General features: G+C 40.4%; 1 long non-coding RNA gene across 1 annotated transcript in view; it reads right to left on the bottom strand.

The window, feature by feature from the left end:
- LOC139635466 (uncharacterized) overlaps nt 1-12048 on the bottom strand; it is a 36728-nt gene extending 24680 nt beyond the window's left edge. The window contains exon 1 of the long non-coding RNA XR_011694220.1: nt 11969-12048. This is a non-coding gene — a long non-coding RNA (uncharacterized lncRNA). The remainder of the gene's footprint in view (nt 1-11968) is intronic.
- Nucleotides 12049-12252: the final 204 nt, after the last annotated feature.

Below are 12252 nucleotides of genomic sequence, written 5' to 3'. Positions count from 1 at the left end.
TGAGGGGTAAGAGAGTGAGGATGTCAAAATGCGAGGTTGGATTCAAATCTGGTATGTGATGTGCGTCTCTGGTATTCAGAGGTCCACAGTAAATGTAAAAGTGACACTTTGGTGGCAGCAGCGGAACAACGGCACTGTCAAAGCGTTATAATATGAAAAATGAATATGTAAATAGTGTGACTGATACTGTGAAAGTCAGAGAATAAATTCAACTTTCTGACACCACCCCCCCACCCCCCCGACCCCCCTCCCTCCAACACACACACACGAAATCAATCTCTGTCTGTGTCACCAGAGTGCTCAGATGGCTGTGTGTCTCATCTCAGACATAGGACGGGGGGCGTCACAACAGGCTTCTCAATTATCCATTTATTTGCTGCAGAGGGCATTAGGGGCCTGTCAATCCTCATTTACCCAGACTGCACTTTCACAAAACTAGAGCCATGACCACACACACATACACGCACACATATTTGGTGTTGCCTACTTTTTAAAAACCGTCTGGATCGTGATTTCTGCAACCGAAACTATGTAGACTTTTCCTGACCTTTTTCCTCGTGTACTTCTTGAAAGATAATAATGTTCTACATTTTTCTAATGATCTACACGTCCCATGAAAAGTACAAATCTAACAATGTGCTTGTCTGTCTCTCAGTGTTCTCAGCGTTGAACCCTACATAAACCCTACTTAAACAGTGCATTTGTTTGGGACTATTTTCAGCCGTGGATTAATACATTTAGTGAATACAAGCAGCAGAATGGTGTATGTGGGTTTGACTTAAAATAAACTTCAGTGCCCAGGTTCATTGTATTTAAGGAACATGTCACTTACTGATGTGTTTTTAAGAGTTTTTGGAGAACAGTGGCGCTCTATGGCAAAGAGGAATAAGCTACATTCGGATTAGGATACACAAGAAACACTTGCTAGTTAGATCAGTTCATTGCTGGTTTTGCTCTTTTCATGACATAAGAAAAATATAGTGAGTCCTTCGATGTATCCTTTAATATACAAGTACTGAATGCATTTACTGGCAGAAAATATTAGTGGGTGTATTTTTGAGACCATTAGCCTAGCAACATCCATCGTTTCTCTTTATTGTGGTATCTTTTCACTGAACTGCACTTCCCAGGGATCACCTGTCAGTCACACAGTGCCTCCAGTGCTGTTGTCTGTCTTTTTGGATTTGTCTTTGATAAACTCTCTGTGTGAAGTTCGCCTGTGTGAGTTCCCTCCAGGTGCTCCGGTTTCTCCCACAGTCCAACGGCAAGCAGCTTTGGTTAATTGGAGGCTCTAAATTCCCTGTGTGTGAATGTGAGAATGAAAAGGCCTTTTGTTCACGGCACACATTTTGACTTGTATAGTAGTATTCACTCAGCCACTGTTTTCAACATAGTAAACACGCAATTGTTTACTCAAATGTGAGCCATAAACAGTTTGAAACAGGTTATAAGGTGAATAACTATTGTCTCATATGAGATGTCAAGAGAGTAGCAAGTTATTTCCACTTAAAATTCACCTGGGATCTGTGGTGCAGTGAGCTAAATGCTAACATATCTCAGTTTAGCATGTTAACATTTCAGTCTGGACCAATGTGTTGGACCAACACATTGACCTCGCCATCCCCAGAGCCATGCTGCTCCTAGCATGGCTAAAATCATGGACGCCACCTTTAAATGCTGACTAGTGAGGACATACCATCCTTTACATGTGTCGCAATGACAAGGAAGGAAAAATAAATGATTTTAGAGAATCTTAGCATTTTTGAACTAAACTGTGTTATCTTGGAATCTGCAGGCTCATTGTTCTCAAACTCTCCATCCAACTATAAAAATGTCTGCGGTGTCTCCCACAATGTGACACAACAGTGTTCGAGAAATAATTCCACTACCAGCTGCATGTGACAAACATAACAATTGTGCGGCGCCGCAGGTTAATTCACGGCTTTGATGGATGCTGAATCAAGGCTGTCGCTGCAAGCACAGAAGAAACCATGGCAATTAGAAAAGCCCTGTGTGTGAGAGTTGGCTGCTGCATGCACCGCTGGGCATAAATGAGTCTAGCAGCCCGGGCAATGTAGGCAGGGCTTTAACACAACACCGCAGACACGCCTAAGACTCCCATTGTGCCTCTCGCTAATCCATTTCCACCCTAACAAGCTGCTGCCTTCGAACCCAGCCATCCAACCACAAGCCTGTCCACCGTCTGCTGGGCTTGGTGCAGCTCCAGTATTCTGACTTTCAGCAGCCATTTTAAGCTCTCTCTGGCAACACTCGCCTTCCACTGTGTTGAAACAAAGCTGTAATGTTTCAGCATAGAAGAGCTGCTATGGGCCTACTTGTTTGATTGCATGTGTTCAAAGTGAACGGCTGTGGTTTTTATTGAGTGTGCATTTGTTAAGCTGATTGTTTTTAGTCTTTGCAACCAAACTGAAACTGATAATAAAGGAAGTGTACATTTTCAGTTTGGCTGTTGTAGCATAGAAGTAAATTATAAACAAATTCAGAACAGGTAGACTATAGTATAACACTCTGCTGTCCAACCAGAATAGAAAGCTGTCCTCAGCATCACCTCAAAGTTTCATTTTTCTCCATGGACTGCATTTTGATTACTTCTATAACCTCAAGATATTCAGCTCAGAAGACTTTTCTTTACCAACAGAGGTAAAAAAAAAAAAAAAAAAAGAAGAAAAAAAGCCCCTTTAGTTCTGCACTAATAAAGCAGCCGAGACACCGCAGAGAAATCAACAGTGCATTTTCTCTATTGAGCTGAAAATTGTTGAGGCACTTGAGCAGCACTATTTATTGTCCTCGCAGCCGAGAACATTACCTCAGGTGAAAAGAGCTGAGTAGCCGACAAATAAACAAAATTAATAAGAGCATCTCTCTCTCTGTGTGTGTGTGCCTGTTTTAAATAACACATTTTAAAAAAGAAATGAAAGAGCGTTGGTGTTATAGCATCTTGAACTTTTTCAATAGAATGCGCTTTGTAGTTTTGCCCGACTGCACATTTTATCCCACCTGTTATCAAGGTGACAAACATCCCTGTGAGCTTGAGCGCCGACACACACGCCCGCACAGAGACACTGGGTATGATGAGATAAAATGATGTAGGAGAGATGATAGAATATGATTTTAGAGGCATGTGGGGGGGGGGGGGGGGGGGGGGGGGGCACAGTGTCATCAAAATAACCTCTAAAAGGGCGGGTTCATAGAAATACTAGGAGCATCTGGGGATAAGAACTACTAGGATAAAGAAATGTCAGAGATGGCATCAAAAAGCAAAAAATATATACATTATATATATTTAAGTATATAGAGTATCAATATATACTTTCATTTTTAAAATAAGGCAAAATATTTATATATAGGTTTATATAGCTATATATATAATGCATTTGTTGGGGACTATTTTCAGATGTGGATTTGGGCTCCTATTTACAGCAGCAGGAAGGTATGAATAAGTATGAATAATAAGTAGGCCTACAGTGTACATGGAAATATAGTTAAGTATTTAAACCATAATAAAAAGTGTGTCTCAGATAGTTTATGGAAACTGGACTTGAAAAATAAGTTTAAGTATCCCTGAGTTTACATGAATTTCAAACATGTGTCGTTTTGTTGAACATTGGCGGTGGCCAGTTCAAGTCAGTGGCTGTGTTTTACAATGCATTGTAAATGTCTGCAAGTACAGAAAGACAGCACTGAAGTTCTGGTGCTATGACAGTGTTAGTGTTATTATTCACACAAGATGTTTGTATCTAGCGACTGAACCTCAGTATTGTTAAATTACTGCTGAAGCAGTAAAAGTTGGCTCTCAACTCTTTCTGCTGTAAGGGAACGCTAATACAGTGCCGCTGAAAATGAAGAGGTGTTTGAGAATCACATTAGTGATACTCTGGCCTTCTATTTCAAAAAATGTGACTTATATTCGGGCTTAAGGTAATGTGCAGTTAATGATTTAAAATTAGATAATAAAATGCAGGTGGGCTGAGTTTTAAATTGTATTTCCTGCACTTGTAGAGCAATTTGGCACCTCTCTTTGAATTCAAATGAGCTGAGAAAATTTGTGTGCCAGATGTTCACAGCTGACTAATGTAAGCCGTAGAAAGGGTATAAGCTGTGTTCTGGGGTTGGATACAGTTGGTCGTATAAATGTCCTTTAGACTGGTTTTGAACCACTTTTATTTTGAAATCTCATCAGTGACTGTTTGCAATGTCCCTGTAGAAAGTTTTTCAATCTTGACATACTCCTTAATCTTGTCTTTGTTTATCTTTTTCAACAAAATGAAAAATTAATGTGCAAACTTTTATAAACAGTTGAAGAAGTCAGGAAAATATTTTTGTGCTAAACTGATATCAGAGCATTAATTTGATTTCTACAACATATTTTTGCCTCAGATTTCACAGCTGCTCTCTGAGCCCCTCAGTGTCAGTCTGTTTAAAGAAACTGCTTCTTGGTACAAAGGCAGACACAGTGAATATGAACTGAATAAACTCCAGACAATAAAAAGGCAGCACATCAATAACTGCAAGGCTGGGCTTAGCAGGGGGGCTTATTGGTTTAATTCTCAAAATACACTGAGATGGGAGACTGCATAAGAACAAACAACTGAAGGGGGTGTTTGTACGTGTTTGTGTGTGTCTGCCATCATTTTCAACACGTACAGCAGGCCTAGTGCAAATATTAGCACTGCATCTATTGGGAAGCAATCTGGCTGTCACCATATTGTTGGGTTTTTTGTGCAGAAGCTTCAGTAAACAGAGCTGAACAGACACTGAATGTGGTCTCTGTTGTTTTGCTGCTCTAGGAGAGGTTATACTGGTAATGAGCAGTAAGTTCAATGGCTTCCATCCTTACCGTCGCTGTGCCTCGGCTGACTTGTGCAGCGTACTGGAACAATGGCATCGTTTGTGTGTTGTTTCAGTTGAATGTCATTTTGTGAGCACAACAGCATGAGGGTGGCATGTTGGAGTAATGCCATTACTTCTGTGTGGCAGCTAATCGCCCTTTATGTTTGCTTTTTAATTTGTGCAATGTGTTTTTAGGTATATTTCCATGTTGGACTGTTATTGCCTCATCACTCTTTACATTTATTACATTTAGCAAACAAATATTATTAGGTTAAGTGATTTTATTCAGTATTTAGTTAAGTTGACAATATCAGAATGTGTGAAGATGTTTGTCTGTAGAATTGAAACTTCTATTGTGTGTCATTAAAACATGTCACGACTTGAAAAATCATAATTTAAATGGGCTTTCCAGAGCAATCATGTTCCACAGCATCAACACATTAGCAGAATTTAAAGTTCTCCTTCAAAATTACTTTGCTGGTACCAGACCACAATGCCAAGGGGTACACTTTAAAGAAATATAATTGAAAAGTTAAATAAAGTGATAATATATAATTGTGAGATTTTTTAGTGAGTTTGGTTGATGGTCAGATATGTCTTGTCTGCGTTCTTGTACTTGTACTTGAACCACAGTGTTTCTAAAATCCTGGCTGTGGTTCTGCACAGTGGAGAGCACAAGACTACAACTTGTAACTATTTTATATCTGTTGTTCCAAAAGTGGCACTGGTGAGAGCGATGACTAACGGGCAAACAGCTGTGCCATGTTAAACTGCAAAAATGTGGTTTTCTTTCCTCAGCCATTTGGAGGCAACCGAATAATGGGTAAACACCGCATTTGACAGATTATCACCATATAAACTCGTGGCAAATATATTAGCAATTGTCGGCTAACAACTGCCTAATTAAACATCCAGAAACAGAGCAACATTAACATTTATTTGGAAACTCTGGCCATCCAATGATTGTAAGTCTGACATTCCCTCTCCTTTTAGCCCTGCTTTTGGGCCTCCTGAGGTTAAAATCTGGCTCTTAAGCTGATAAATGCTTCACTGTACTAATGAACTGCAAGCAAGAGGTGAGACTGAAGCCAGAAAAACCAAAACAATGAGCTGAAAGATGCTTAAAAGCTCAATGAAGCTGAGCTGTTATTAAAAAATAGGAATTAGTGCTGTTTTTAAAAAAAAATCAGTAACATAAGAGTTACTTTTCTAGTTTGTATTTATATGTATTAGACTATTTTTAAAAGTGACTTTTCCCAACAAATTAATGTAAAGAATCTAAATAACTAGTATGTTTCATGCCAACACATACACACTCTGGTGTCTTTGTGCTACGCACCAATGTATCAGCATGTCTCTCTCTCTCTCACTCACACTCTCTCTCTCTCACACACACACACACACACACGGGGACAGACAGACAGAGCTGTCTCTGTAGTCTTGCCCTTTTGATCGGATGACTCTCCCTCAGTGATAATGTGAAGCCTGTATCTTAGGCAGAAGCGCTGACGTCTATTAGATCTATAAATCATGTTAGCCGATGGGTGAGGGGGGGTGGGGGTGCAGTGGGGAGAGGGTGGGGTGTAGTGAGAGCTCAGGGTCGTAAATCTCATTACCTGAGACTGCTGCCGACCCCCCCGCCACCTCACCCCGTCCTCAATCTCTCCCATTATCAGCTGACCTTGACCGCCAACGCAGACACTTACACTCAATCAGGGCTGCAGAGGGTGTGTGTGTGTGTGTGTGTGTGTGTGTGTGTGTGTGTGTGTGTGTGTGTGTGTGTGTGTGTGTTTACCTGTCATATTTGTGTCATGATATCTGGAGCCCTGTTCTCCCGCTCCCTACCTTAAACGATGATTTTTTTTTTTTTTTAATGAAAATATAAGTTTATTCTTGCTCCTGTCAACCTGTCATTGGTTCCATCCAGCTGGTTTGTCACTCTTAAAGGTGAATACACACACTTCCCTCAATACTCTGTGATGAAAAAAACATCTCATTCCTTTAATGTAAAATTTGCAGCACAAACTAGATGAGAACACCTTTAAAGACCAGAAGTCCTTGATTAATAAAATGATAATTTTTAAAAAGAAATGACCTATACGGTGAACTTCCGGTAATGACTTTCTTTCTTTTGAAGTATAGATTAAATCTCTCACAAAAGAAATAAGTTCTAACTTTTTTCTTTGTACTGTGTTGACTGAACAGATTGCTTTGGTCCTCAGTTCCAGTTAGCCGAGTTGCTCTCCAAGCTGCTGTGAAATGGCTAATAGATACACACCTGTAAGCACATCATGGTTCATTTAAAGTCTAATGATCTCATGTAGAAACACAGACCTGTGACTGTGTAACACTCACGCTTTAACCACCACCTGTTTGTCAGAGAGGAAGAGGAGAAAATGAGAGAATTTTACAGTAAATCTGGTGTAAGTTAATATTTAAAAAGACAAACTAAACTGAGGAGTGTTTTCATATTTTGCCAACTGCTTTTGGAGGTCCCAGAGGCAAAAATGGCTAATCAACATTTTTAGCCATGCTCGCAGCATGGCTCTAGGCTCTTTGGACTGTGCTTTTGAGCAAGATATCTCAGCAACTACTGGATAGTCCCACATGCAATTTTGCTGCTCAAATTCATGCACCCATTTGGATTAACTGTAAAAACTTTGGTGGCCCTCACTTTTAATCTGACGCAATTTAGTCATTTATGACTAAATATATATTTAATAATATTTAGTCATTTAGTCATTTATGACTAAATACCTACAAGACCCACCAGCGTCATCTGTACACCGCTTTGTGTTTAGGGCTAATTAGCAAATATTAGAATGATTGCTCAAAAAGCTGAAATATTAATAATGATAAACATCATACCTGGTAAACATCAGCATCTTAGCATTGTTAATGTGAGCATATTAGCATTTAGCTCATAGCAGCACTGTGCCTCAGCCCTAGAGCTGCTAGCATGACCGTAGACTCTTGTTTTAAATTCATTTATGCGTTAGCTCGTAGAAAACACAGTTTGTTTTGCACCTAAATTGAACAAAATGAATATGCGGAACGATTTCAATTTCAGTATCTTTTTACAACATTTGTGCCAATAGGTTGCAAAGCCTAACATTTGTTATATTATACTACGTGGTACTGTCCACACCAGTCTTTTTTAAACCTGACACAACCTGTTTTAGGAATACTGCACTTACATAATTGTGTGGGCCAAAAATTGATAAAATGGTGTTGTTCATGAAAGAAATTATTCAGCTGAACTTGCAGTCATGCAGTTCGACACAATGCCCAGCTTTTCTATAAATACGACAGAGCTCTGCCTCTCACTCCAACTGTAGTGCAGCTCATAACTTTACACCTGTTGACTAGTCGGACCTGCAATCAGCGCGGATACAATAAGGCTGAAATGGGGGCACCGCTGCCGACAATCACACCTAGTACAACAGGAATATTTCCTTTTGCCGCCTTCAGCCACATACACTTGGCAAAACTTTGAGAAACAATAAAAAGCCATGTCCAGGTCACACAGGGCGAAATGCCTTTTTGTTGTGTAAATCATGCCTCTGGCAGTGCCCTTGGTTTCTCTGATGGCTGTCTGAGATCTCCTACTGCGTTCTAACTACCAGCACCAGTGAAACAGACATAATGAATGTTAGACTTCCAAACAGTGTCTGGCGCTGCTTGCAGCCTCCATATTTCTCTGACTTGGTGTCTGTTTCTCTCCTTCCTTCCTCCTCCTCTCTTGCACCCTGAATTTTCTTTGTGTTTTTCTGTAGAAATCTCACACATAAAAGCAAATGTTACTGCACAGGATGTTTCTGTGCCATTAAAAAAAAAACATTCCATATAATTTCATCTGTCACCTAAGGAACATGGCAGCATGGCATGTCCTTATATAATCAACTGTGGTCTCTTAAAGAAACAGAAATGGTTTGACTGCTGACACAAAAATCATTTCATTAGAATTAATCAAATTAAAAGCAGCCTTGTGCAGAAGTGGTGATAATTCAGTCTGCAGCCCTGCTCTCCTTACATCATTTCTTCAGCTCTCTCACTGCTTCCTCGCATGCATCTTAATGGGTTTTCATGCCCGAAGCAGATTCAAGGCCGGAGCGGGAATCTGCTGCACTGTGGTATATCTGGCTGGTTCAATAATAACTCATATGACAACACTCTCAGCTATCACACAACCCCCAAACTGTCACTGTTCCAGTACTGTGCCTTTGAGTAGACAAGTTCACCCTGAATAATTTAGCCACAGTGAGTTCAGTGAGCAAGTTCGCCCAGAGGAAGTTCCTGAAAAGTACATCATGTCTGCCCCAAGGTGTGATTCATGGGATGGTGACAGCTTCAGTCATGTTTGATAGCTGTGGATGTGCACAGCACTAATCATCAGTAAATCCAGGTATATTACTCTGGGATAGAGGACATGACCCGGGGCATGAGAGTCTCTGTGGATTCACCAACACTAACAAGGAAGTTGATTCTGAAACCATCACTCTACCTGGACCGGATATCTCAATACAGTTACCAATGAAGTCCATATGCACAGCGCTATAAACAGAAGATATTACGGATGACAGTAGGTCACAGACTCACACCTTCAAAAATGTATAAAGCAGGCTTGAAACAAATAATAAACAGTCAAAAAAATTATCATTATATTTAGTTGACTTTCCTATTCGATTATCTGTATTTCATACCTGCTTGGGGTTTTATGCCAGTCTCATTACGCAATAGGCAAATGGCTGGTTTCATGCAAATAATAATAATTAAAAAAAACAATAACATTTTCTCTTTTCTGTCTTCTCTATCTCACTCACGCACACACACTCACACACACACACACACACACACACACACACACACACACACACACACACACACACACCGGTGTCCTGTTCTGCACTGTCGGGCTCTCAGGACCACCTGAGGGTACCACATCACAGGTTTGTTTTTCCTGTATCTGCTCCATCAGAGAGTAGCAGGCCTCATTAGTGTGTGGCCCCTGTAGGGTCCTGGGGCCCTACAACCCACCCAGCCAACCTTCAGTGGCCCCTTGGGCCCCGAGCCCCAAACACAACAAATCACTGAAACAAAAACGCGTACTAGCATCCCTAATGCCCGAATCTTTACACTTCAAAAACACAATTATGCTAATGCCAGGAATCATTTGCCATTCCAACTCTGATTTAATGCGGCCTTTTAGTGGGGAAAGCTAATTAGAGGCTTTAATTAACATGTGCGACACAAACTGAAGAGAGGTGCGAAGGAGCCTGTCGATCATGGAGGAGCACAGCAAGAGCGGTGAAAGAGGGAGAGCGAGAAAGGGAAGTCTGAAAGCTATGCAAATGAGGCGAGGGAGCGCCATGGGGAGGCGTGGATCTCTGCCGCTACAGCGGTTTCTGTAAATATCACTGTGACCCGCAGACAGAGTGGAGTCATCTCATTAACACAGATTGGAAAGTGTCACCAGAACTCAGTCCACAAGGGTCAGAGCTGATACGATGCAACCTGAGCTTAGTGAGGGTACCATCATTAAAACTGTGACAAAGCATAGGATTTAAGGCCATGTTCAGTAATGCAAATATCTTATTCCACTCACATCATCTTTTCCAGTATAACTACCTCAGGGTGGATGGCCCAGTGCACTGCTGGACAATTACTAGACCTCCATACTGTGCATCTATAGCTGCAGATGAAATGCTGCCTGAATGCACACTGTGATTGCATTTATAGTCTTTCACACAGTCGGTATGCAGCTGTCTCTAAATTAAACAGCAACACGTGGACACAGGAGTCATCTCATTAATGCAGACTGGAGGGTGAACTCTGCACAATTCTGCATTATTGTTGCACAACTTGAGCTTAGGATATCATCATCATTACAACAGGTAGATACAAACAGATAGCGAAAATAATCACCTCGAGGTTTTTTGCAGCGCTGCAGTTTTTCCACTGAATATAGCTGGGTCACAGAAAATTGAAATAGAACACAGGAACAGAAAATGGGAGAAGTCAAGGAAATGTGCCTATTAATGTATGTAAGCTTTTATTCTGCTTCTACTTACATTCACATTTTCACACAGTTCTGCTGCACAGGGAATGCACTTTAATATCCAATAGAAATATATATTAGAGCTTTATTCATTTTTCCTTTTTATTAATTAAAGTACCTTTTGTGCTGACAGTTCTTTTTGGAGTTTCAATTAAACTAGGCAGCTAGTGAGGATGTAATTTCCATACTCGATCTATGTAACAATTGTTCTGCTTAAACTATTACCTCCTGATTAGTCAATTATATATTATTGTGGTAGTTGTTAGGTTTTTTGGTTTGCTTGAATTTGTTTTTGCACATTTGATCAAGTTGCTTTTCCTATTTAACACAGTTTGTTTTGGATTTAAAAGCCACAACATTTTTTGGTTGATTTTGTGTGGGCAACATTTCATTTAAACTCATTTAGTTTTGTGTATTCCATGAAAATGTGCATTTTGTTTGTAAAGGCTACATACTGTAGAAAACAGTCACTATGGCTGTGAGTTTGTGAGTCTGTGCAGGCTTGAGTCACTATGCTTCTACACTGCTGATTCTGTCTACATGGCTCGAATCCAGTATGGGCACTACAGGTTTTCCTCTTGGGGATCAATGCAGCAGCAGGGGAGTGAAAGAAGGAAGTGAATTGTGCAGCTTCTCTGATAGTTACATGTGGATCACTTTAAAATTCATAGAAAGAACAGTCCTGCTAAGACCTGGGTGAGGATTACAGTTCTGGAGTATTGATTGTCAGTTTCTGAGTTTCTAACCTTTTTCACTTGGTTGATGTAATTTAGCCCTTGACTCCGTACTCTGGAGCATTGTCCTATCTACAGATGACGGCAGTGAATAATAAATGTGTAATTGATATTGATATTTCATTGTGTTTTTTGCTCAAGCAGATGTACAGTTGAGTGCTTCGGTTACAAAACACTATAAATACACTGAGGGATCACTTGTCTAACACGTCTAATACTGCTCACACTTCATAATGTCGGAGCTAAACTTTGGGCTGCCATGCATCATTTCGAGGATCATTGTTATAAATCTTGGAGAGGAGACAGTAAGAACAGTGAGGCTCACCTGTGCGTTCAGGACAGTCAGTCCTCTGACAGGTTTTCAGGTTCAGTCACAGCAAAGACCCTTGATGGCGCATCCTGACCTGCGAACAAGATGTACAAAATGGCAGGAAAATTCAGTGCCGTCGCAACACCCATCTCATTCCAGCAAAACTAACACAGACAGAAATTTCATTCAGTCATTTTAAGAAAATGACACATATTTTTTGTCTTGTGGACAAAAAATGCCACATATACAACAACTGTACATCCAGTGTCTACCCCAGTGTTTTAGGGAATCACATCTGC

This window comes from Trachinotus anak, unplaced genomic scaffold (genome assembly GCF_046630095.1).
Source record: "Trachinotus anak isolate AG129_WGS33_773 ecotype Australia unplaced genomic scaffold, CSIRO_AGI_Tana_v1 ptg000018l, whole genome shotgun sequence".
Lineage (NCBI taxonomy): Eukaryota > Metazoa > Chordata > Actinopteri > Carangiformes > Carangidae > Trachinotus > Trachinotus anak.
This window is presented reverse-complemented; position numbering and strand designations above follow the sequence as displayed.